General features: G+C 26.4%; 1 long non-coding RNA gene across 1 annotated transcript; it reads left to right on the top strand.

Moving 5' to 3' along the window:
- Positions 1 to 5,008: 5,008 nt before the first annotated feature.
- Positions 5,009 to 21,429, top strand: LOC126301326 (uncharacterized). The gene is made up of 2 exons (XR_007553040.1): positions 5,009 to 5,708; positions 21,325 to 21,429. It is a non-coding gene; the product is annotated as an uncharacterized LOC126301326 (long non-coding RNA).
- Positions 21,430 to 25,364: the final 3,935 nt, after the last annotated feature.

Below are 25,364 nucleotides of genomic sequence, written 5' to 3'. Positions count from 1 at the left end.
ATACTTTAATTTCAATTAAATGTAATATATTAATATAAATTATTTATTATATATATATATATATATATATATATAAATAAAATGAGCAGGATAAATTAATCCTAATTAAACAAAATAATACATAAAAGAATTTCAAAAAAAACTTTCGATTTATATATTAAATAAATGAAGTGCCTGATTAAAGGGTTACCTTGAGAGGGTAAATAAAGTAAATAAAATTACCTTCATTAAAATTACATAAGATAGAATTAAACTACCTCCTTTAGTATCAAAAACTAACGTGCATCATACACCTTAATGTAAAAAGGTAAGCTAAACAAGCTAATGGGTTCATACCCCATTTATAGAGGTATCAATCCTCTCCTTTTTAATGACCAACAACTCTACAAAACTTCTCTTCCTATCAACATTAATGATAGGAACGATCCTGTCCATTTCATCAAATTCCTGATTTGGGGTTTGAATAGGACTTGAGATCAACTTACTTTCATTTATTCCGCTCCTAACAAGAAATAAAAATATAATAATAAATGAATCATCAATTAAATATTTTATTGTCCAAGCAATAGCATCGACAATATTATTATTTTCAATTTTGCTGATTCAAATAAAATATCCCATGGGATGGGAAACAGAATTTATCCCATCAATAATAATTAGATCTAGACTATTATTAAAGATTGGAGCTGCACCTTTCCATTTCTGATTTCCAGAAGCTATAGGAGCATCAAGATGAAATAATTGTTTAACATTAATAACATGACAAAAAATCGCCCCAATAATGGTCTTATCTTTTGTATTCAATTAAGAACTTTTATTTGAACAATTATTATCTTAAGAATTATTATTGGGGCAATAGGAGGTTTAAATCAAACATCCTTACGACAACTTTTAGCATATTCATCAATCAGACACCTAGGTTGAATAATTAGATCATTAACCGTCAGAGAAAACATCTGAGAACTATACTTCATTATTTACTCACTATTAAGATTAATTATAGTTTTATTATTTAAGCAAATAAATTTATTTTTCATAAATCAAATTTATTCAGCCAGAAATATAAAAACCGAAATTAAATTCATAATATTCTTATCTTTATTATCTTTAGGTGGACTACCACCATTCCTTGGATTCTTACCAAAATGAATTGTAATACAATCATTAATAGAAAACAATATAACAACTATTATAACTATTATAGTTGTATTAACTACAATTACACTCTACTACTATATATGTATTAGATTCTCAGCTCTAATTATATCATACACAGAAAATTCGTGATCTATAAAGATAAAGTCCCAAAAATCAAGAATCATTCTTCCTATAACAGTAATAATTTCAACAATAGGATTGATTTCAACATCAACCTTAATTTCATTATACTAAGGACTTAAGTTAATCAAACTAATAACCTTCAAAGTTATAATTAAAAGAATAATCTTTTAGGCCTTAGTAAAATTTTACACCTCTAGAATTGCAGTCTAGAATCATAATTGAATATAAGACCTAAATATGATAAGAGAGAAAACATCTCATAAGTAGATTTACAGTCTACCACCTAAAATTCAGCCATCTTACCGCAAAAATGATTATTCTCAACAAACCATAAGGACATTGGTACTTTATACTTCATATTTGGAGCATGAGCAGGAATAGTAGGAACATCAATAAGAATACTTATTCGTGCTGAACTTGGCCAACCCGGATCTCTAATTGGGGATGACCAGATTTATAATGTTATTATTACAGCTCATGCATTCGTAATAATTTTCTTTATAGTAATACCTATTATAATTGGTGGATTTGGTAATTGACTTGTTCCACTAATAATTGGTGCACCAGATATAGCATTTCCACGAATAAATAATATAAGTTTTTGATTACTACCACCTTAACTAACCCTTCTTCTTACATCTTCTATAGTAGATAATGGTGCTGGTACAGGATGAACAGTTTACCCTCCTCTAGCAGGAGCTATTGCACACGGGGGTGCATCTGTAGATCTAGCTATTTTTTCACTGCACTTAGCAGGTGTATCATCTATTCTTGGTGCAGTGAATTTCATTACAACAGCAATTAATATACGATCAGAAAGTATAACTTTAGATCAAACACCTTTATTTGTATGATCTGTAGCTATTACAGCATTACTTCTCCTTCTTTCACTTCCAGTTTTAGCAGGAGCTATTACTATATTATTAACAGATCGAAATTTAAATACATCATTCTTTGACCCTGCAGGAGGGGGTGACCCAATTCTATATCAACATCTATTTTGATTCTTTGGACACCCAGAAGTTTATATTTTAATTCTACCGGGGTTCGGAATTATTTCACATATTGTATGTCAAGAAAGAGGAAAAATTGAATCATTTGGAACATTAGGTATAATTTATGCTATACTATCAATTGGACTAATAGGATTTATTGTATGAGCACATCATATATTTACAGTAGGAATGGATGTTGACACACGAGCATATTTTACATCAGCAACAATAATTATTGCTGTACCTACAGGAATTAAGGTATTTAGATGATTAGCTACATTATATGGAACTAAATTCAAGTTCAATCCACCATTATTATGAGCTCTAGGATTTATTTTCCTATTTACAATTGGTGGATTAACAGGATTAGTATTAGCAAATTCATCACTTGATATTGTATTACATGATACATATTATGTAGTAGCCCACTTTCATTATGTATTATCTATAGGAGCAGTATTTGCAATTATAGGAGGTGTCATTCAATGATATCCACTATTTACAGGATTAACTATAAATAATACATGATTAAAAATCCAATTTACAATTATATTCATTGGAGTAAATTTAACATTCTTTCCTCAACACTTCCTAGGATTAGCAGGAATACCTCGACGATACTCTGAGTACCCAGACGCATATACATCATGAAACGTAGTATCAAGAATTGGGTCTACAATTTCTATTGTAGGAATCATTATATTCATTGTAATTATATGAGAAAGAATGATTACAAACCGAGCAATTATATTTAGAGCTAACATAAGAAGATCAACAGAATGACTACAAAATAACCCTCCTGCAGAACATAGTTACTCAGAATTACCATTAATCTCTAGATTCTAATATGGCAGATTAGTGCAGTAGATTTAAGCTCTACAAATAAAGGTTTGACCTTTTATTAGAAAATATTTATTAATGGCAACATGATCAAATTTATCTCTTCAAGATGGAGCTTCACCATTAATGGAGCAATTATCATTCTTTCATGATCATACTATGGTCGTATTATTATTAATTACAGTAATTTTAATGAAGGTAATTTTATTTACTTTATTTACCCTCTCAAGGTAACCCTTTAATCAGGCACTTCATTTATTTAATATATAAATCGAAAGTTTTTTTTTGAAATTCTTTTATGTATTATTTTGTTTAATTAGGATTAATTTATCCTGCTCATTTTATTTTTATATATATATATATATATAATAAATAATTTATATTAATATATTACATTTAATTGAAATTAAAGTATTATAAGTTCATCTTACCATTATCAATTGATTATTTTAATGCAATTATTTACCTAGGATAATAGCTACTTATGTTTTTAGCTTAAAATAGGTTATTATAATATAATATATATAATAATATGTAATTTAATATTTAATATTATTATAATTGGATATAATAAATAAAATTATTAATTGAAATATAAAATAATATAATTAATATAAATAATTATATTAATTATAATAATATAATTATGTAAATTATCTATAATTAGATTATTTAACTAATATATATGAAAGTTAACTTAATATAAAAAAAAGAATTCATATTAATAACATATTATATAAATTACATAATTGTATAAAATATATTTATTATATTATTTAATCTTTTTTTATTTATTAGTGAAAAGAAAGATTAAATAAGAAAGAATATAATACATTTATTGCTATACATGTTCCATATTAATCTTTAATTATATATAATAGAGAAGTTGTTGTGGTCATACATAGGGGCGTTTCTTTTTTTTGTTAATGTTTGTGGTTTTTTTCTTTTTTTTTCTTTAAATATTTGAATCTTTTATTTTTTCCTGAATTAATAGATTTAAAATTTTCTTATTTTTTATTTTTAAAAGTTTTATTCTTGCTTGTTTATTCACTTTTTCTTTGTATTATATGTAAGTTTTGTTAGACTAAATGTTCTTTTTGCAGTAATTTGATTTAATTATCAAGTGATTTTGGATTTAGCAATTGATTTAGTATCGGCATAATTCGTGCCAGCATCTGCGGTTATACGATTGATACAAGTGAATATTATTGGTTAAAACAGTTGTTTATATTATTAGGGTTGAAATATAAATTTGTAAGGTGAAATGTTAAAATTTATTTGTGGCCCTTTTTATGAATCTGTGAAATTTAAAAAATAAACTAGGATTAGATACCCTATTATTTAAAATGTTAATTATATTTACCAGGGTACTATTAGTTAAGGTCTTTAAACCCAAAGAATTTGGCGGTATCTCATTCCATTCAGAGGAACCTACCCCATGATTGATAATACACGATTTACTCTACTTAATTTATTTGTTTGTATATCTCCGTTATCAGAGAATCTTTTTAGAGTTATAATTCTTAAGATTTATAATTATAAAATATTTCAGGTAAGGTGCAGCTTATAGTTAAGAGGAGGTGGGTTACAATAGATTTTTGTTTATAACGGATTTGATAGTGAAATACTGTTAATGAAGGTGGATTTGATAGTAATTTAATTTATTTAATTTAACTGATATTGGCTCTGAGATGTGTACACATCGCCCGTCGCTCTCATTATTGATTATTCTATTTTATTTTAAAGTAGCTTCAATTTAGATGAGATAAGTCGTAACATAGTAGATGTACTGGAAAGTGTATCTAGGAAGAGTTTCAAGATATAACTTATTAGTAAAGTGTTTCATTTACACTGAAAATTTTTCTGTGCAAATCAGGATATCTTGATTATTTGTTTTATTATATTTATTTTTTGTTTATTTAATTATTTAATATAAATAATTTTATTGTATTTTTGTCTTAGTATATTTTATAGAATTGATTTTTTAAATTATAGTTTATTGGTAATGTAAGTGTTTTATGAAATATTATTTTAAATTTTTTTAAGTAGATTTTATTTATTGTACCTTTTGTATCAGGGTTTATCAAAATTTTAGTATTTATTTTACTTGTCTCGATTTGGGTTGATTTATAAATAATTTATAGTTAATGTATCATAATTATTATTAAATTATTTATAGAAATGAGATGTTAATCGTTTCCCAAGATATCTAGTTTCTTAAGAAAAAATTTAATTTTTTAAAGTTATTTGTTTTTATTTAATTTTTTAAGTAAATATATTAACTTATTTATTCTTTAAGGGATAAGCTTTGAAGTTAATAACCTATAATTTATTTTATAGAAATATAATAGTAAGCTTTAAACCAGCTATCTTTAAGATTACGTTTTAGTTCATTATTTTTTATTTTGATTTTATAAATATTTTAGGTTTTTTATTAAGATTATTAATTTAATTTTAAAATTTTTGTAATAATGATAGAATTAGTATATTTATTTGTATGAAATTTTTACCTTGTGAACTTATTATAAGGAACTAGGCAAAATTGATTTCCGCCTGTTTATCAAAAACATGTCCTCTTGTTTATATTTTGAGGTGTGGCCTGCTCACTGAGCGTATTTTTAAAGAGCCGCGGTATTTTGACCGTGCAAAGGTAGCATAATCATTAGTCTCTTAATTAGTGGCTGGAATGAATGGCTTGACGAGAAATCAACTGTCTCTTAATAAATTTTTGAATTTAACTTTTGAGTCAAAAGGCTTAAATTCTTCTTTAGGACGAGAAGACCCTATAGAGCTTGACATTTTACTTTTATATAGTTTTTTGTTTGTCTTTCTATATTTAATGATGATGTTTTGTTGGGGTGACATGAAGAATAGATAAACTCTTCATTATTATATCATTTATTTATGTTTGTTATTTTGATCCATAATTTATGATCATAAGATTAAGTTACCTTAGGGATACCAGCGTAATTGTTTTTGAGACCTCATATCGACAAAGCAGATTGCGACCTCGATGTTGGATTAAGAAAAATTTTGGGTGCAGGAGCCCAATGATTAGGTCTGTTCGACCTTTAAATTCTTACATGATTTGAGTTCAGACCGGCGTGAGCCAGGTCGGTTTGTATCCTAAGATTGTTAATCCATATTAGTACGAAAGGACCATATGGTTAAAATATTTTTTGTTATATTGATTAATATTAATTTATTTACTATTTTGACAGATTAATGTGTTGAATTTAGAATTCAATTATGTAGATTTTTTCTACAAATAGTATTGATACTTTATGATTTATTTATATTTATTTTGAATTTTCTTTTATTGGTTATTTGTGTTTTAATTAGTGTTGCCTTTTTAACTTTATTAGAGCGTAAGGTTTTAGGTTATATTCAGATTCGAAAGGGTCCAAATAAGGTAGGTTTTGTTGGAATTCCTCAGCCATTTAGAGATGCTATTAAGTTAATTTGTAAGGAGCAGCCAATTCCTATTATATCTAATTACCTACTTTATTATTTTTCCCCTGTTTTTAATTTAATGATTTCTTTAGCCGTTTGAGTAATTTTTCCTTATTTAACTTATATGTGTTCTTTTTCTTATGGATTTTTATTTTTTTTATGTTGTACTAGATTAGGTGTTTATACTGTTATAATTGCTGGTTGATCTTCTAATTCAAATTATTCATTATTAGGTTCTCTTCGTTCTGTTGCTCAAACAATTTCTTATGAAGTTAGTTTAGCTTTAATTTTATTGTCTTTAATTATTTTAATTGGTAGTTTTAATATGTTTGATTTTATAAACTATCAGCTTTATTGTTGATTTATTATTATTTCTTTTCCTTTAGCTTTAGCTTGTTTTGCTTCTTGCTTAGCTGAAACTAATCGTACTCCTTTTGATTTTGCTGAAGGGGAATCTGAGTTAGTTTCAGGATTTAATATTGAGTATGGTGCGGGTGGTTTTACTTTAATTTTTTTAGCTGAATATACTAGAATTGTCTTCATAAGAATGTTATTGGCTTTAATTTTTTTGGGCGGTGATTTTTATTCTTTTATATTTTTTATTAAGCTTGCTATTATATCTTTTGGTTTTATTTGGGTTCGTGGAACATTACCACGGTTCCGTTATGATAAATTAATGTACTTAGCTTGAAAAAGTTTTTTACCTTTATCTTTGAATTTTTTTATTTTCTTTGTTGGTTTAAAGATTTTATTTATCTCATTTGTTTAGTGAAATTTTTTGAGAAAAGTTAATAGAAGAGTTAAACTTCTAATTTTATGTTTTCAAAACATATGCTTTTCCTAAGCTAATTAACTTTATTTCTTAAATAATTTATCTCATGCGTTTGCGACATGGACATTAATTAAGAAATATGTGAAGTAAATAATTGTTAAGATTTGACCTGTTATAATATAAGGTTCTTCAACAGGTCGTTTACCAATTCACGTTAGTAAGCATACAACAACTACTATAATTCAGAATAAAATTTGATTAATAGGGTAAAATTGAATGCCTCGGAATGGTGTTTTATTATAAAATGGTAAAATTATTAAGATTCTAATTGATAAAAATAATGCAATAACACCTCCTAACTTATTAGGGATAGATCGTAGAATTGCATATGCAAATAGGAAATATCATTCTGGTTGAATGAGAACTGGTGTTACTAATGGGTTGGCAGGTACAAAGTTATCTGGATCTCCTAATAGGTAAGGATTAATTAAACATAGTATAATTAATAATGATGTTATTATTACAAATGTAATAGAATCCTTAAAGGTAAAGTATGGATGGAATGGAATTTTTTCAATATCTCCATTTAGTCCAAGAGGATTATTAGATCCTGTTTGGTGAAGAAAAAATAAATGAATTGCTGCTATAGCAGCAATAATAAATGGTAATACAAAATGGAATGTGAAGAATCGATTTAATGTTGCATTATCAACAGCGAATCCTCCTCATACTCATTGGACTAAATCTGTTCCTAAGTATGGGATTGCTGATAATAAATTAGTAATTACTGTTGCACCTCAAAAAGATATTTGGCCTCAGGGTAAGACATATCCTATAAATGCAGTTGCTATAACTAAAAATAAAATCACTGTACCAATTATTCAGGTATGTATATATATATCAGATCCATAGTAAATTCCCCGTCCTACATGTAAGTAAATACAAATAAAAAATATAGATGCTCCATTTGCGTGTAAGGTTCGGATAATTCAACCATTATTTACGTCTCGGCAGATGTGTACTACACTACTGAATGCTATTTCAATATTTGATGTATAATGTATAGCTAAAAATAGTCCAGTTACGATTTGAATTACCAAACATAACCCTAATAGGGATCCAAAATTTCATCAAAATAAAATATTTGTTGGGGCAGGTAAGTCAATTAAAGAGTTATTAATAATTTTAATTAAAGGATGTCTTAATCGTAAGGGTTTATTCATTAGTAATTATCTTATTTTACGAATAGGTCCCTGATTAATATTGGTGATTTTAACAACTGCTAGTAGTGCTAAAAATAAATAAATTATTATTATTATTGTAATAATGAATGTTGGTCTATTATATAATTTTTCTAAAGATATTGTTATTTCTTGATAATTGATTGAATTATCAATATTTATAGTTTCGGTGTTTTTGAAAAAGTCTATAAATATAGATATATCTAGAATAATTAATATTAATATGATAAATACTCACATTATTATTGTAATAATTATAGTGATTGATTTAGGCTGAAATATTTCGTTTGATGCAATTCTTGTAATGTAAATAAATAATACTAGTATACCACCAAGAAATGTTAAAAATAAAATATATGATAATCAATATCTTTCTATTATTGTTCCTGTTATTAATCCAACTAGGAAGGTTTGAAGGATAATAAAAAGCATTATTGATATTGGGTGTCTTAATTTAATAAAATTAATATTTGTTACATTTGATAATGATATAATTATTATTTTGATCATTTCAGGGGTTAGTTTATTTAAAATACCGGTTTTGGGGACCGATGATGGAAGCTTTTCCACCTCTGAAGTTTTAAAAGTGGGGGCTGGACTTATTTCCGGTTTACAAGACCGGCGTTTTTTTTAAACTATTAAAACTAATGTTTGTATTCTCTATTTTTACTTCTTTATTGATTTATTTTGCTGGTGTTTATGTTTTTTCTTCTAAACGTAAACATTTATTAATGGTTCTTTTGAGATTAGAATATATTGTTCTTTCTTTATTTATGTTAGTTATTGTTTTTCTTATTGAGTTTGATTATGATTATTTTTTTCCTGTTATTTTTTTAGTTTTTTCTGTTTGTGAGGGTGCTTTAGGTCTTTCTATTTTAATTTCAATAATTCGTTCTCATGGTAATGATTTTTTTAATTCTTTTGGTTTATCTTTATGTTAAAGTATTTATTTATAACTATTTTTTTGATCCCTCTTTGTTTATTAAATAATTGTTGATGGTTGGTTCATTCTTTAATGTTTCTGTCGGGTTTTGTTTTTATAGTTTGTGTTTATTCATATGCTGATTTGAATATAATTAGATATTATTTTGGTATTGATTATTTTTCTTTTAGTTTAATTTTACTTAGTTTTTGGATTTGTTCTTTAATAATCACTGCTAGAGGTTCAGTTTATTTAAGTTCATATCATTCTAATTTTTTTGTTTTTATGGTTTTGATTTTAATAATTATGCTTTATTGTTCATTTGCTAGATTATGTCTTCTTTCTTTTTATATTTTTTTGAGGCTAGATTAGTTCCTACTTTACTTTTAATTTTGGGTTGGGGTTATCAACCTGAGCGTTTGCAGGCTGGTGTTTATTTAATTTTTTATACTTTGGTTGCTAGATTACCTTTATTATTAGTTTTATTTAAGGTTTATGATTTTTCTAATACTTTATATTTTCCTTTATTGGTTGATTTTGGTTCTTATTATTTTATGTTTTATGTATTTATAATTTTGGCTTTTTTAGTTAAGATACCTATGTTTTTGGTTCATTTATGACTTCCTAAGGCTCATGTAGAGGCCCCTATTTCAGGTAGAATAATTCTTGCTGGTGTTTTATTAAAGTTAGGTGGTTATGGTATTTTTCGTGTTATAAAGGTTATTTCTTATTTGGGTTTAAAGTTTAATTATTTTTGATTGTCTTTAGGTTTATCTGGGGGTGTTATTGTAAGATTTATTTGTTTTCGTCAGGTTGATTTAAAGTCTTTAATTGCATATTCTTCTGTTGCTCATATAAGAATGGTTATTGGTGGATTGATGACTATGAATTGATGAGGTTGTGTAGGTTCTCTTTCTCTAATGGTTGGTCATGGTTTATGTTCTTCTGGTTTATTTTGTTTATCTAATATTATTTATGAACGTTTAGGTAGACGAAGATTATTAATTAACAAGGGTATAATTAATTTGATGCCAAGAATGGCTTTATGATGATTTCTTTTAAGATCATCAAATATGGCTGCTCCTCCTTCTTTAAATTTGGTAGGTGAAATTAGATTATTAAATAGAATTATATCTTGATCTTCTTTTAGATTCTTTGCTTTGATTTTTTTATCTTTTTTTAGAGCTGTTTATACTTTGTATATATATTCTTATTCTCAGCATGGGAATTATTATTCTGGTGTTTATACTTGTTCTCTTGGTTATTTTCGTGAATATCATCTTTTACTTTTACATTGATTGCCTTTAAATATTCTCTGTTTAAAGGGTGAATATTTCTTTGTTTAGTTTGCTTAAGTATTTTAATTAAAAATATTGTTTTGTGGAATCAATGATATGAAGTTTTTCATCTTAGGCCGTGAATTTATTTTCTATTTGTTCTTTGAGTTTTTTTTCTTTGTTTATTTCGAGAACTATAATTTTTATGTTAGGTATTTATTATTTAATAATTGATTATAGAGTTTTTGTTGAGTGAGAGCTTTTCAATTTAAATGGTTCTATAGTTGTTATAACTTTAATTTTGGATTGAATATCTCTTATTTTTATATCTTTTGTTATATATATTTCTTCTTTGGTTATTTATTATAGAGAGGATTATATATCTGGTGAAAAGAATATAAATCGTTTTATTATTATTGTTTTAATATTTATTCTTTCTATAGGTTTTTTAATTATTAGTCCTAATTTAATTAGAATTTTATTAGGTTGAGATGGTTTAGGTTTAGTTTCTTATTGTTTAGTTATTTATTATCAAAATGTAAAATCTTATAGTGCTGGTATATTAACTGCACTTTCTAATCGTATTGGTGATGTTGCTATTTTAATTTCTATTGCATGAATGTTAAATTTTGGTGGTTGAAATTATATTTATTATTATGATTTTATTTCTAATTCTTTTGAAATACAGCTCATTACTATATTAATTGTTTTAGCAGCTATAACTAAGAGAGCTCAGATTCCTTTCTCTTCATGACTTCCTGCTGCTATAGCAGCTCCTACTCCTGTTTCTGCTTTAGTTCATTCTTCTACTCTTGTTACTGCTGGTGTTTATTTATTAATTCGTTTTAGACCAATATTGGATACTTATAATTGTGGTTGATTTTTACTTTTAATTGGTTGTATAACTATATTTATGGCTGGATTGGGCGCTAATTTTGAGTTTGATTTAAAGAAGATTATTGCTCTTTCTACTTTAAGACAACTTGGTTTAATAATAAGAATTTTGGCTATAGGTTATCCAAAGCTTGCATTTTTTCATTTATTGGCTCATGCTTTATTTAAGGCATTATTATTTATATGTGCAGGTTCAATAATTCATAATTTGAAGGATTCTCAGGATATTCGTTTTATAGGATCAATTGTTAATTTCATACCTTTAACTTCAGTTTGTTTTAATGTTTCTAGTTTATCTTTGTGTGGAATACCTTTTTTAGCGGGATTTTATTCAAAGGATTTAATTCTTGAGATGGTTTGTTTAAGATGAATTAATTGTTTAATTTTTTTTCTTTATTTTTTTTCTACTGGTTTAACTGCTTCTTATTCTTTTCGTTTGTTTTATTATTCAATATCTGGTGATAATAATTTTTATTCTAGATTTTCTTTTGATGATAAGGGTTATTATATTTCATTTGGAATAATTGGTCTATTGTTTGTTGCTGTTTTTGGTGGTAGTCTTTTATCTTGATTAATTTTTCCTATTCCTCATGTGATTGCTTTACCTTATTATTTAAAGTTTTTAACTATTACAGTTGTTATTTTAGGTGCTTATTTAGGTTATCTTATTTCTAATTTTGATTTTTCTCATAATTTATTTTCTTTAAGTATACTTTCTTTTGTTAGATTTGCTGGTTCTATATGATTTATACCTTTTCTTTCAACTAAGTTTATTAGATATATTCCTTTAAAAATAGGTTATTATTCATCTAAGTCATTTGATTATGGTTGAGGTGAATTACTTGGTGGTCAAGGTTTATATAGATTATTTATTTATTTAATTGGTTATATTCAAGGTTGATATGATTCTAATTTCAAGATTTATCTTTTAACTTTTATTTTTTGAATATTTATTTTGGTAATATTGTTTTTCGTTTACTTAAATAGCTTATAATTAGAGCGTGACACTGAAGATGTTAAGGAAGTATTTTTACTTTTAAGTATTTATAAATATAGATATATTATTTTTACAGTGAAAATGTAATGTTTTATTTAAACTATATAAATTTTAGAAATGTTAACGGAGTTTAACCGCTAATATAAAAAGTTAGCAGCTTTCATATTGGCTTTACATTTCCTTAATTGGAACTATTATAGTTCAATTATTTTATTAACAGTAATACGCCTCTTTTTGGCTTCAATTAATAAGAATAAGGGTAGTACATACCAATCTTCCAGGTCGAAACTGACTGCAATATTTCGCTTCTTATTCTATTTAAGGTTGATTGATAATATCAATACTTTTTGAATGCAACCCAAATGTTATATTTAACTACAACCCTTTTTTTCTGCTCATTGTAATGCTCCTTGGTTTCATTCATGGTATAGTCCTCCTAATAGAACTAGAATAAAAAATATTGTTGATACTGTTCAGATTATAATGTCTGAAGTTTTAAAAATAATTACAATTGGTAGAATTAGTGCAATTTCTACATCAAAAATTAAAAAGATTACTGCGATTAGGAAGAATCGTATTGAGAATGGTATTCGTGCTGATCTTTTTGGATCAAACCCACATTCAAATGGTGATCTTTTTTCTCGATCATTAATTAATTTTTTTGATAGTGTTGTTGCCAGGATTATAACAATTATTGGAATAATAAATCTAATGAAAACTCTTGTTGATAGAATTAGAATTGTTTTTCTTGATTTATATCAAGCTTTCTGATTGGAAGTCAAATGTACTATTTATACTAGAAAAACAATTATCTACCTCATCAATAAATAGAGATATATAAGAATAATCATACTACGTCTACGAAGTGTCAGTATCATGCTGCTGCTTCAAATCCAAAGTGATGTCTTGGTGAAAATTGATTTATTGAGTGTCGAAGTAGACATGTTGATAAAAAGATTGTTCCAATAATTACGTGTAAACCATGGAATCCTGTTGCAACAAAGAATGTTGATCCATAAACTGCATCTGCAATGGTAAAAGGTGCTTCTCAATATTCATATGCTTGAAGTATTGTAAAGTATAGTCCTAATGACACTGTGAAGAATAATCCTTGTAGTGCTTGAGTATGATTAGATTCCATTAAACTATGATGTGCTCATGTTACTGTTACTCCTGATGCTAAAAGAATAGCTGTATTAAGTAATGGAATTTGTATAGGGTTAAAGGGTTGAATTCCTATTGGAGGTCATAGTATTTCTAGTTCAATTGTTGGTGCTAATCTTCTTCTAAAGAATGCTCAAAAAAAAGAAACGAAAAATAATACCTCTGATGCAATAAATAAAATTATTCCTCATCGTAATCCAATTGATACAAATCCTGTATGTAATCCTTGATATGTTCCTTCTCGTACTACATCTCGTCATCATTGAATTATAGTTAGTAGGGTAATTCCAAATCCAATTATGAATAAGTTAATATTAAATAGGTGGAATCATTTTGCTAGTCCTGATACTAGGACTATTGCTCCAATTGCTCCTGTTAATGGTCAAGGTCTATAGTCTACTAAGTGGAATGGGTGGTTTGAGTGAGTTGTTAACATAGGTTTAATATACTTCTCTAGAATATAGAGTTCTTAGAATTGAGAAAACATAGGCTTGAATTATTGCTACTGCTGATTCTAGAATTAATAGAAGTATTTGTCCAATAATTAGTAATGAGATTAAGTTTATTGCTATAGATGGTCCTGTGTTTCCTAATAAGGTTAATAATAAGTGTCCTGCAATTATATTTGCTGCCAACCGTACTGCTAATGTACCTGGTCGAATAACATTACTAATTGTTTCAATTAGTACTATAAATGATATTAATGCAGGCGGTGTACCTTGTGGTACAAGGTGTGTAAATATATGATTAGTATGGTTAATTCATCCAAATAATATAAATCTTAGCCATATAGGTAGGGCAATTGCAAATGTTAATGCTAAATGTCTTGTTCTAGTAAAAATATAAGGGAATAATCCTATGAAATTGTTAAATAATATTATAATAAAAATTGAGATGAAAATGAATGTTGTTCCATTAAATGATTTTGGTCCAAGAAGTGTTTTAAATTCATTATGTAAGGTTAAATTTAGTTTATTTCAGATAATGTTAATTCGTGATGGTGTAAGTCAAAATAGTGATGGGATTAATAATAGTCCTAGAAATGTTCTAGTTCAATTTAATGATAAATTAAAGATGTTAGTTGATGGGTCAAATGTTGAGAATAGATTTGTTATCATTTTCAATTTAAGTTTTTTATTTCAATTGTTCCTTTTTCTGCTCTTTTAATAAGGTTAGGTTTAAATGAGAAGAAGTTTATTTGATTAAACAAGATTAATGTAGCTGAAAATATAATGAATAGTGAGAATCATATAAGAGGGGATATTTGAGGGATTTGGATATAATTTCCCCATCAGAAGTAGTCGTTAATTTACTATTATTTGGTTTAAGAGACCATTACTTACTTTCAGTCATCTGATGAATTTCAAGGTGTACTAATTTTTTTTAGTTACTTTAGATTGACACTCTAATGTTATTTATTTTAACTAACTCCTTAAATTATCTTAGATAATCACTTAATAAATAAATTTACTGAAGTTCTTTCAATTACAATTGGTATAAATCTGTGGTTTGCTCCACAGATTTCTGAGCATTGTCCAAAGAATAATCCAGGTCGATTTATTGTGAATGTTCCTTGATTTAACCGACCTGGCGTTGCATCAATTTTAACCCCTAATGCAGGAACTGCTCATGAGTGTAGAACATCTGATGCTCTTGTTAATACTCGTACTTCTGTATTTATTGGTAGGATTGTTCGGTTATCTACATCTAGTAGTCGGAATCGATCATTTTCTAGGTCTTGTTCTGGTGTTATATAAGTGTCAAATTCTACGGCTATGAAGTCTGAATATTCATATCTTCAATATCATTGTCGTCCAATGGTTTTAATTGTAATTATTGCATCTACTGAATCATCAAGTAAATATAATAGTCGTAATGATGGAAGGGCAATAAAAATTAATGTAATTGCTGGTAAAGCTGTTCAGATTGTTTCAATTAAATGTCCATGAAGTATATTACGGTTAGTATAGGCAATAAATAATATATAACTTAGGGCATAACCTACAATTACTGTAATTAATAATAATACGACCATAGTATGATCATGAAAGAATGATAATTGCTCCATTAATGGTGAAGCTCCATCTTGAAGAGATAAATTTGATCATGTTGCCATTAATAAATATTTTCTAATAAAAGGTCAAACCTTTATTTGTAGAGCTTAAATCTACTGCACTAATCTGCCATATTAGAATCTAGAGATTAATGGTAATTCTGAGTAACTATGTTCTTCAGGAGGGTTATTTTGTAGTCATTCTGTTGATCTTCTTATGTTAGCTCTAAATATAATTGCTCGGTTTGTAATCATTCTTTCTCATATAATTACAATGAATATAATGATTCCTACAATAGAAATTGTAGACCCAATTCTTGATACTACGTTTCATGATGTATATGCGTCTGGGTAGTCAGAGTATCGTCGAGGTATTCCTGCTAATCCTAGGAAGTGTTGAGGAAAGAATGTTATATTTACTCCAATGAATATAATTGTAAATTGGATTTTTAATCATGTATTATTTATAGTTAATCCTGTAAATAGTGGATATCATTGAATGACACCTCCTATAATTGCAAATACTGCTCCTATAGATAATACATAATGAAAGTGGGCTACTACATAATATGTATCATGTAATACAATATCAAGTGATGAATTTGCTAATACTAATCCTGTTAATCCACCAATTGTAAATAGGAAAATAAATCCTAGAGCTCATAATAATGGTGGATTGAACTTGAATTTAGTTCCATATAATGTAGCTAATCATCTAAATACCTTAATTCCTGTAGGTACAGCAATAATTATTGTTGCTGATGTAAAATATGCTCGTGTGTCAACATCCATTCCTACTGTAAATATATGATGTGCTCATACAATAAATCCTATTAGTCCAATTGATAGTATAGCATAAATTATACCTAATGTTCCAAATGATTCAATTTTTCCTCTTTCTTGACATACAATATGTGAAATAATTCCGAACCCCGGTAGAATTAAAATATAAACTTCTGGGTGTCCAAAGAATCAAAATAGATGTTGATATAGAATTGGGTCACCCCCTCCGGTAGGGTCAAAGAATGATGTATTTAAATTTCGATCTGTTAATAATATAGTAATAGCTCCTGCTAAAACTGGAAGTGAAAGAAGGAGAAGTAATGCTGTAATAGCTACAGATCATACAAATAAAGGTGTTTGATCTAAAGTTATACTTTCTGATCGTATATTAATTGCTGTTGTAATGAAATTCACTGCACCAAGAATAGATGATACACCTGCTAAGTGCAGTGAAAAAATAGCTAGATCTACAGATGCACCCCCGTGTGCAATAGCTCCTGCTAGAGGAGGGTAAACTGTTCATCCTGTACCAGCACCATTATCTACTATAGAAGATGTAAGAAGAAGGATTAGTGAAGGTAGTAGTAATCAAAAACTTATATTACTTATTCGTGGAAATGCTATATCTGGTGCACCAATTATTAGTGGAACAAGTCAATTACCAAATCCACCAATTATAATAGGTATTACTATAAAGAAAATTATTACGAATGCGTGAGCTGTAATAATAACATTATAAATCTGGTCATCCCCAATTAGAGATCCGGGTTGGCCAAGTTCAGCACGAATAAGTATTCTTATTGATGTTCCTACTATTCCTGCTCATGCTCCAAATATGAAGTATAAAGTACCAATGTCCTTATGGTTTGTTGAGAATAATCATTTTTGCGGTAAGATGGCTGAATTTTAGGTGGTAGACTGTAAATCTACTTATGAGATGTTTTCTCTCTTATCATATTTAGGTCTTATATTCAATTATGATTCTAGACTGCAATTCTACAGGTGTAAAATTTTACTAAGGCCTAAAAGATTATTCTTTTAATTATAACTTTGAAGGTTATTAGTTTGATTAACTTAAGTCCTTAGTATAATGAAATTAAGGTTGATGTTGAAATCAATCCTATTGTTGAAATTATTACTGTTATAGGAAGAATGATTCTTGATTTTTGGGACTTTATCTTTATAGATCACGAATTTTCTGTGTATGATATAATTAGAGCTGAGAATCTAATACGTATATAGTAGTAGAGTGTAATTGTAGTTAATACAACTATAATAGTTATAATAGTTGTTATATTGTTTTCTATTAATGATTGTATTACAATTCATTTTGGTAAGAATCCAAGGAATGGTGGTAGTCCACCTAAAGATAATAAAGATAAGAACATTATGAATTTAATTTCGGTTTTTATATTTCTGACTGAATAAATTTGATTTATGAAAAATAAATTTATTTGCTTAAATAATAAAACTATAATTAATCTTAATAGTGAGTAAATAATGAAGTATAGTTCTCAGATGTTTTCTCTGACTGTTAATGATCTAATTATTCAACCTAGATGTCTGATTGATGAATATGCTAAAAGTTGTCGCAAGGATGTTTGATTTAAACCTCCTATTGCCCCAATAATAATTCTTAAGATAATAATTGTTCAAATAAAAGTTCTTAATTGAATACAATAAGATAAGACCATTATTGGGGCGATTTTTTGTCATGTTATTAATGTTAAACAATTATTTCATCTTGATGCTCCTATAACTTCTGGAAATCAGAAATGGAAAGGTGCAGCTCCAATCTTTAATAATAGTCTAGATCTAATTATTATTGATGGGATAAATTCTGTTTCCCATCCCATGGGATATTTTATTTGAATCAGCAAAATTGAAAATAATAATATTGTCGATGCTATTGCTTGGACAATAAAATATTTAATTGATGATTCATTTATTATTATATTTTTATTTCTTGTTAGGAGCGGAATAAATGAAAGTAAGTTGATCTCAAGTCCTATTCAAACCCCAAATCAGGAATTTGATGAAATGGACAGGATCGTTCCTATCATTAAAGTTGATAGGAAGAGAAGTTTTGTAGAGTAGTTGGTCATTAAAAAGGAGAGGATTGATACCTCTATAAATGGGGTATGAACCCATTAGCTTGTTTAGCTTACCTTTTTACATTAAGGTGTATGATGCACGTTAGTTTTTGATACTAAAGGAGGTAGTTTCATTCTATCTTATGTAATTTTAATGAAGGTAATTTTATTTACTTTATTTACCCTATCAAGGTAACCCTTTAATCAGGCACTTCATTTATTTAATATATAAATCGAAAGTTTTTTTTTGAAATTCTTTTATGTATTATTTTGTTTAATTAGGATTAATTTATCCTGCTCATTTTATTTTTTATATATATATATATATATAATAAATAATTTATATTAATATATTACATTTAATTGAAATTAAAGTATTATAAGTTCATCTTACCATTATCAATTGATTATTTTAATGTAATTATTTACCTAGGATTATAGCTACTGATGTTTTTAGCTTAAAATAGGTTATTATAATATAATATATATAATAATATGTAATTTAATATTTAATATTATTATAATTGGATATAATAAATAAAATTATTAATTTAAATATAAAATATTATAATTAATATAAATAATTATATTAATTATAATAATATAATTATGTAAATTATCTATAATTAGATTATTTAACAAATATATATGAAAGTTAACTTAATATAAAAAAAGAATTCATATTAATAACATATTATATTAAATTACATAATTGTATAAAATATATTTATTATATTATTTAATCTTTCTTTATTTATTAGTGAAAAGAAAGATTAAATAAGAAAGAATATAATACATTTATTGCTATACATGTTCCATATTAATCTTTAATTATATATAATAGAGAAGTTGTTGTGGTCATACATAGGGGCGTTTCTTTTTTTTTGTTAATGTTTGTGGTTTTTTTCTTTTTCTTTCTTTAAATATTTGAATCTTTTATTTTTTCCTGAATTAATAGATTTAAAATTTTCTTATTTTTTATTTTTAAAAGTTTTATTCTTGCTTGTTTATTCACTTTTTCTTTGTATTATATGTAAGTTTTGTTAGACTAAATGTTCTTTTTGCAGTAATTTGATTTAATTATCAAGTGATTTTGGATTTAGCAATTGATTTAGTATCGGCATAATTCGTGCCAGCAGCCGCGGTTATACGATTGATACAAGTGAATATTATTGGTTAAAACAGTTGTTTATATTATTAGGGTTGAAATATAAATTTGTAAGGTGAAATGTTATAATTTATTTGTGGCCCTTTTTATGAATCTGTGAAATTTAAATAATAAACTAGGATTAGATACCCTATTATTTTAAATATTAATTATATTTACCAGGGTACTATTAGTTAAGGTCTTTAAACCCAAAGAATTTGGCGGTATCTCATTCCATTCAGAGGAACCTACCCCATGATTGATAATACACGATTTACTCTACTTAATTTATTTGTTTGTATATCTCCGTTATCAGAGAATCTTTTTAGAGTTATAATTCTCAAGATTTATAATTATAAAATATTTCAGGTCAAGGTGCAGCTTATAGTTAAGAGGAGGTGGGTTACAATAGATTTTTGTTTATAACGAATTTGATAGTGAAATACTGTTAATGAAGGTGGATTTGATAGTAATTTAATTTATTTAATTTAACTGATATTGGCTCTGAGATGTGTACACATCGACCGTCGCTCTCATTATTGATTATTCTATTTTATTTTAAAGAAGCTTCAATTTAGATGAGATAAGTCGTAACATAGTAGATGTACTGGAAAGTGTATCTAGGAAGAGTTTAAAGATATAACTTATTAGTAAAGTGTTTCATTTACACTGAAATTTTTTCTGTGCAAATCAGGATATCTTGATTATTTATTTTATTATATTTATTTTTTGTTTATTTAATTATTTAATATAAATAATTTTATTGTATTTTTGTCTTAGTATATTTTATAGAATTGATTTTTTAAATTATAGTTTATTGGTGTAATGTAAGTGTTTTATGAAATATTATTTTAAAATTTTTTAAGTAGATTTTATTTATTGTACCTTTTGTATCAGGGTTTATCAAAATTTTAGTATTTATTTTACTTGTCTCGATTTGGGTTGATTTATAAATAATTTATAGTTAATGTATCATAATTATTATTAAATTATTTATAGAAATGAGATGTTAATCGTTTCCCAAGATATCAAGTTTCTTAAGAAAAAATTTAATTTTTTAAAGTTATTTGTTTTTATTTAATTTTTTAAGTAAAAATATTAACTTATTTATTCTTTAAGGGATAAGCTTTGAAGTTAATAACCTATAATTTATTTTATAGAAATATAATAGTAAGCTTTAAACCAGCTATCTTTAAGATTACGTTTTAGTTCATTATTTTTTATTTTGATTTTATAAATATTTTAGGTTTTTTATTAAGATTATTAATTTAATTTTAAAATTTTTGTAATAATGATTTAATTAGTATATTTATTTGTATGAAATTTTTACCTTGTGAACTTATTATAAGGAACTAGGCAAAATTGATTTCCACCTGTTTATCAAAAACATGTCCTCTTGTTTATATTTTGAGGTCTGGCCTGCTCACTGAGCGTATTTTTAAAGAGCCGCGGTATTTTGACCGTGCAAAGGTAGCATAATCATTAGTCTCTTAATTAGTGGCTGGAATGAATGGCTTGACGAGAAATCAACTGTCTCTTAATAAATTTTTGAATTTAACTTTTGAGTCAAAAGGCTTAAATTCTTCTTTAGGACGAGAAGACCCTATAGAGCTTGACATTTTACTTTTATATAGTTTTTTGTTTATCTTTCTATATTTAATGATGATGTTTTGTTGGGGTGACATGAAGAATAGATAAACTCTTCATTATTATATCATTTATTTATGTTTGTTATTTTGATCCATAATTTATGATCATAAGATTAAGTTACCTTAGGGATAACAGCGTAATTGTTTTTGAGAGCTCATATCGACAAAGCAGATTGCGACCTCGATGTTGGATTAAGAAAAATTTTGGGTGCAGGAGCCCAATGATTAGGTCTGTTCGACCTTTAAATTCTTACATGATCTGAGTTCAGACCGGCGTGAGCCAGGTCGGTTTCTATCCTAAGATTGTTAATCCATATTAGTACGAAAGGACCATATGGTTAAAATATTTTTTGTTATATTGATTAATATTAATTTATTTACTATTTTGACAGATTAATGTGTTGAATTTAGAATTCATTTATGTAGATTTTTTCTACAAATAGTATTGATACTTTATGATTTATTTATATTTATTTTGAATTTTCTTTTATTGGTTATTTGTGTTTTAATTAGTGTTGCCTTTTTAACTTTATTAGAGCGTAAGGTTTTAGGTTATATTCAGATTCGAAAGGGTCCAAATAAGGTAGGTTTTGTTGGAATTCCTCAGCCATTTAGAGATGCTATTAAGTTAATTTGTAAGGAGCAGCCAATTCCTATTATATCTAATTACCTACTTTATTATTTTTCCCCTGTTTTTAATTTAATGATTTCTTTAGCCGTTTGAGTAATTTTTCCTTATTTAACTTATATGTGTTCTTTTTCTTATGGATTTTTATTTTTTTTATGTTGTACTAGATTAGGTGTTTATACTGTTATAATTGCTGGTTGATCTTCTAATTCAAATTATTCATTATTAGGTTCTCTTCGTTCTGTTGCTCAAACAATTTCTTATGAAGTTAGTTTAGCTTTAATTTTATTGTCTTTAATTATTTTAATTGGTAGTTTTAATATGTTTGATTTTATAAACTATCAGCTTTATTGTTGATTTATTATTATTTCTTTTCCTTTAGCTTTAGCTTGTTTTGCTTCTTGCTTAGCTGAAACTAATCGTACTCCTTTTGATTTTGCTGAAGGGGAATCTGAGTTAGTTTCAGGATTTAATATTGAGTATGGTGCGGGTGGTTTTACTTTAATTTTTTTAGCTGAATATACTAGAATTGTCTTCATAAGAATGTTATTGGCTTTAATTTTTTTGGGCGGTGATTTTTATTCTTTTATATTTTTTATTAAGCTTGCTATTATATCTTTTGGTTTTATTTGGGTTCGTGGAACATTACCACGGTTCCGTTATGATAAATTAATGTACTTAGCTTGAAAAAGTTTTTTACCTTTATCTTTGATTTTTTTTATTTTCTTTGTTGGTTTAAAGATTTTATTTATCTCATTTGTTTAGTGAAATTTTTTGAGAAAAGTTAATAGAAGAGTTAAACTTCTAATTTTATGTTTTCAAAACATATGCTTTTCCTAAGCTAATTAACTTTATTCCTTAATTAATTTATCTCATGCGTTTGCGACATGGACATTAATTAAGAAATATGTGAAGTAAATAATTGTTAAGATTTGACCTGTTATAATATAAGGTTCTTCAACAGGTCGTTTACCAATTCACGTTAGTAAGCATACAACAACTACTATAATTCAGAATAAAATTTGATTAATAGGGTAAAATTGAATGCCTCGGAATGGTGTTTTATTATAAAATGGTAAAATTATTAAGATTCTAATTGATAAAAATAATGCAATAACACCTCCAAACTTATTAGGGATAGATAGTAGAATTGCATATGCAAATAGGAAATATCATTCTGGTTGAATATGAACTGGTGTTACTAATGGGTTGGCAGGTACAAAGTTATCTGGATCTCCTAATAGGTAAGGATTAATTAAACATAGTATAATTAATAATGATGTTATTATTACATATGTAATAGAATCCTTAAAGGTAAAGTATGGATGGAATGGAATTTTTTCAATATCTCCATTTAGTCCAAGAGGATTATTAGATCCTGTTTGGTGAAGAAAAAATAACTGAATTGCTGCTATAGCAGCAATAATAAATGGTAATACAAAATGGAATGTGAAGAATCGATTTAATGTTGCATTATCAACAGCGAATCCTCCTTATACTCATTGGACTAAATCTGTTCCTAAGTATGGGATTGCTGATAATAAATTAGTAATTACTGTTGCACCTCAAAAAGATATTTGGCCTCAGGGTAAGACATATCCTATAAATGCAGTTGCTATAACTAAAAATAAAATCACTGTACCAATTATTCAGGTATGTATATATATATAAGATCCATAGTAAATTCCCCATCCTACATGTAAGTAAATACAAATAAAAAATATAGATGCTCCATTTGCGTGTAAGGTTCGGATAATTCAACCATTATTTACGTCTCGGCAGATGTGTACTACACTACTGAATGCTATTTCAATATTTGATGTATAATGTATAGCTAAAAATAGTCCAGTTACGATTTGAATTACCAAACATAACCCTAATAGGGATCCAAAATTTCATCAAAATGAAATATTTGTTGGGGCAGGTAAGTCAATTAAAGAGTTATTAATAATTTTAATTAAAGGATGTCTTAATCGTAAGGGTTTATTCATTAGTAATTATCTTATTTTACGAATAGGTCCCTGATTAATATTGGTGATTTTAACAACTGCTAGTAGTGCTAAAAATAAATGAATTATTATTATTATTGTAATAATGAATGTTGGTCTATTATATAATTTTTCTAAAGATACTGTTATTTCTTGATAATTGATTGAATTATCAATATTTATAGTTTCGGTGTTTTTGAAAAAGTCTATAAATATAGATATATCTAGAATAATTAATATTAATATGATAAATACTCACATTATTAATGTAATAATTATAGTGATTGATTTAGGCTGAAATATTTCGTTTGATGCAATTCTTGTAATGTAAATAAATAATACTAGTATACCACCAAGAAATGTTAAAAATAAAATATATGATAATCAATATCTTTCTATTATTGTTCCTGTTATTAATCCAACTAGGAAGGTTTGAAGGATAATAAAAAGCATTATTGATATTGGGTGTCTTAATTTAATAAAATTAATATTTATTACATTTGATAATGATATAATTATTATTTTGATCATTTCAGGGGTTAGTTTATTTAAAATACCGGTTTTGGGGACCGATGATGGAAGCTTTTCCACCTCTGAAGTTTTAAAAGTGGGGGCTGGACTTATTTCCGGTTTACAAGACCGGCGTTTTTTTTAAACTATTAAAACTAATGTTTATATTCTCTATTTTTACTTCTTTATTGATTTATTTTGCTGGTGTTTATGTTTTTTCTTCTAAACGTAAACATTTATTAATGGTTCTTTTGAGATTAGAATATATTGTTCTTTCTTTATTTATGTTAGTTATTGTTTTTCTTATTGAGTTTGATTATGATTATTTTTTTCCTGTTATTTTTTTAGTTTTTTCTGTTTGTGTGGGTGCTTTAGGTCTTTCTATTTTAGTTTCAATAATTCGTTCTCATGGTAATGATTTTTTAAATTCTTTTGGTTTATCTTTATGTTAAAGTATTTATTTATAACTATTTTTTTGATCCCTCTTTGTTTATTAAATAATTGTTGATGGTTGGTTCATTCTTTAATGTTTCTGTCGGGTTTTGTTTTTATAATTTGTGTTTATTCATATGCTGATTTGAATATAATTAGATATTATTTTGGTATTGATTATTTTTCTTTTAGTTTAATTTTACTTAGTTTTGGGATTTGTTCTTTAATAATCACTGCTAGAGGTT

Source organism: Schistocerca gregaria, unplaced genomic scaffold (assembly GCF_023897955.1).
Source record: "Schistocerca gregaria isolate iqSchGreg1 unplaced genomic scaffold, iqSchGreg1.2 ptg000066l, whole genome shotgun sequence".
Lineage (NCBI taxonomy): Eukaryota > Metazoa > Arthropoda > Insecta > Orthoptera > Acrididae > Schistocerca > Schistocerca gregaria.
Note: the sequence above shows the minus strand (reverse complement) of the source record. Positions and strands in the feature narration are given on the sequence as shown.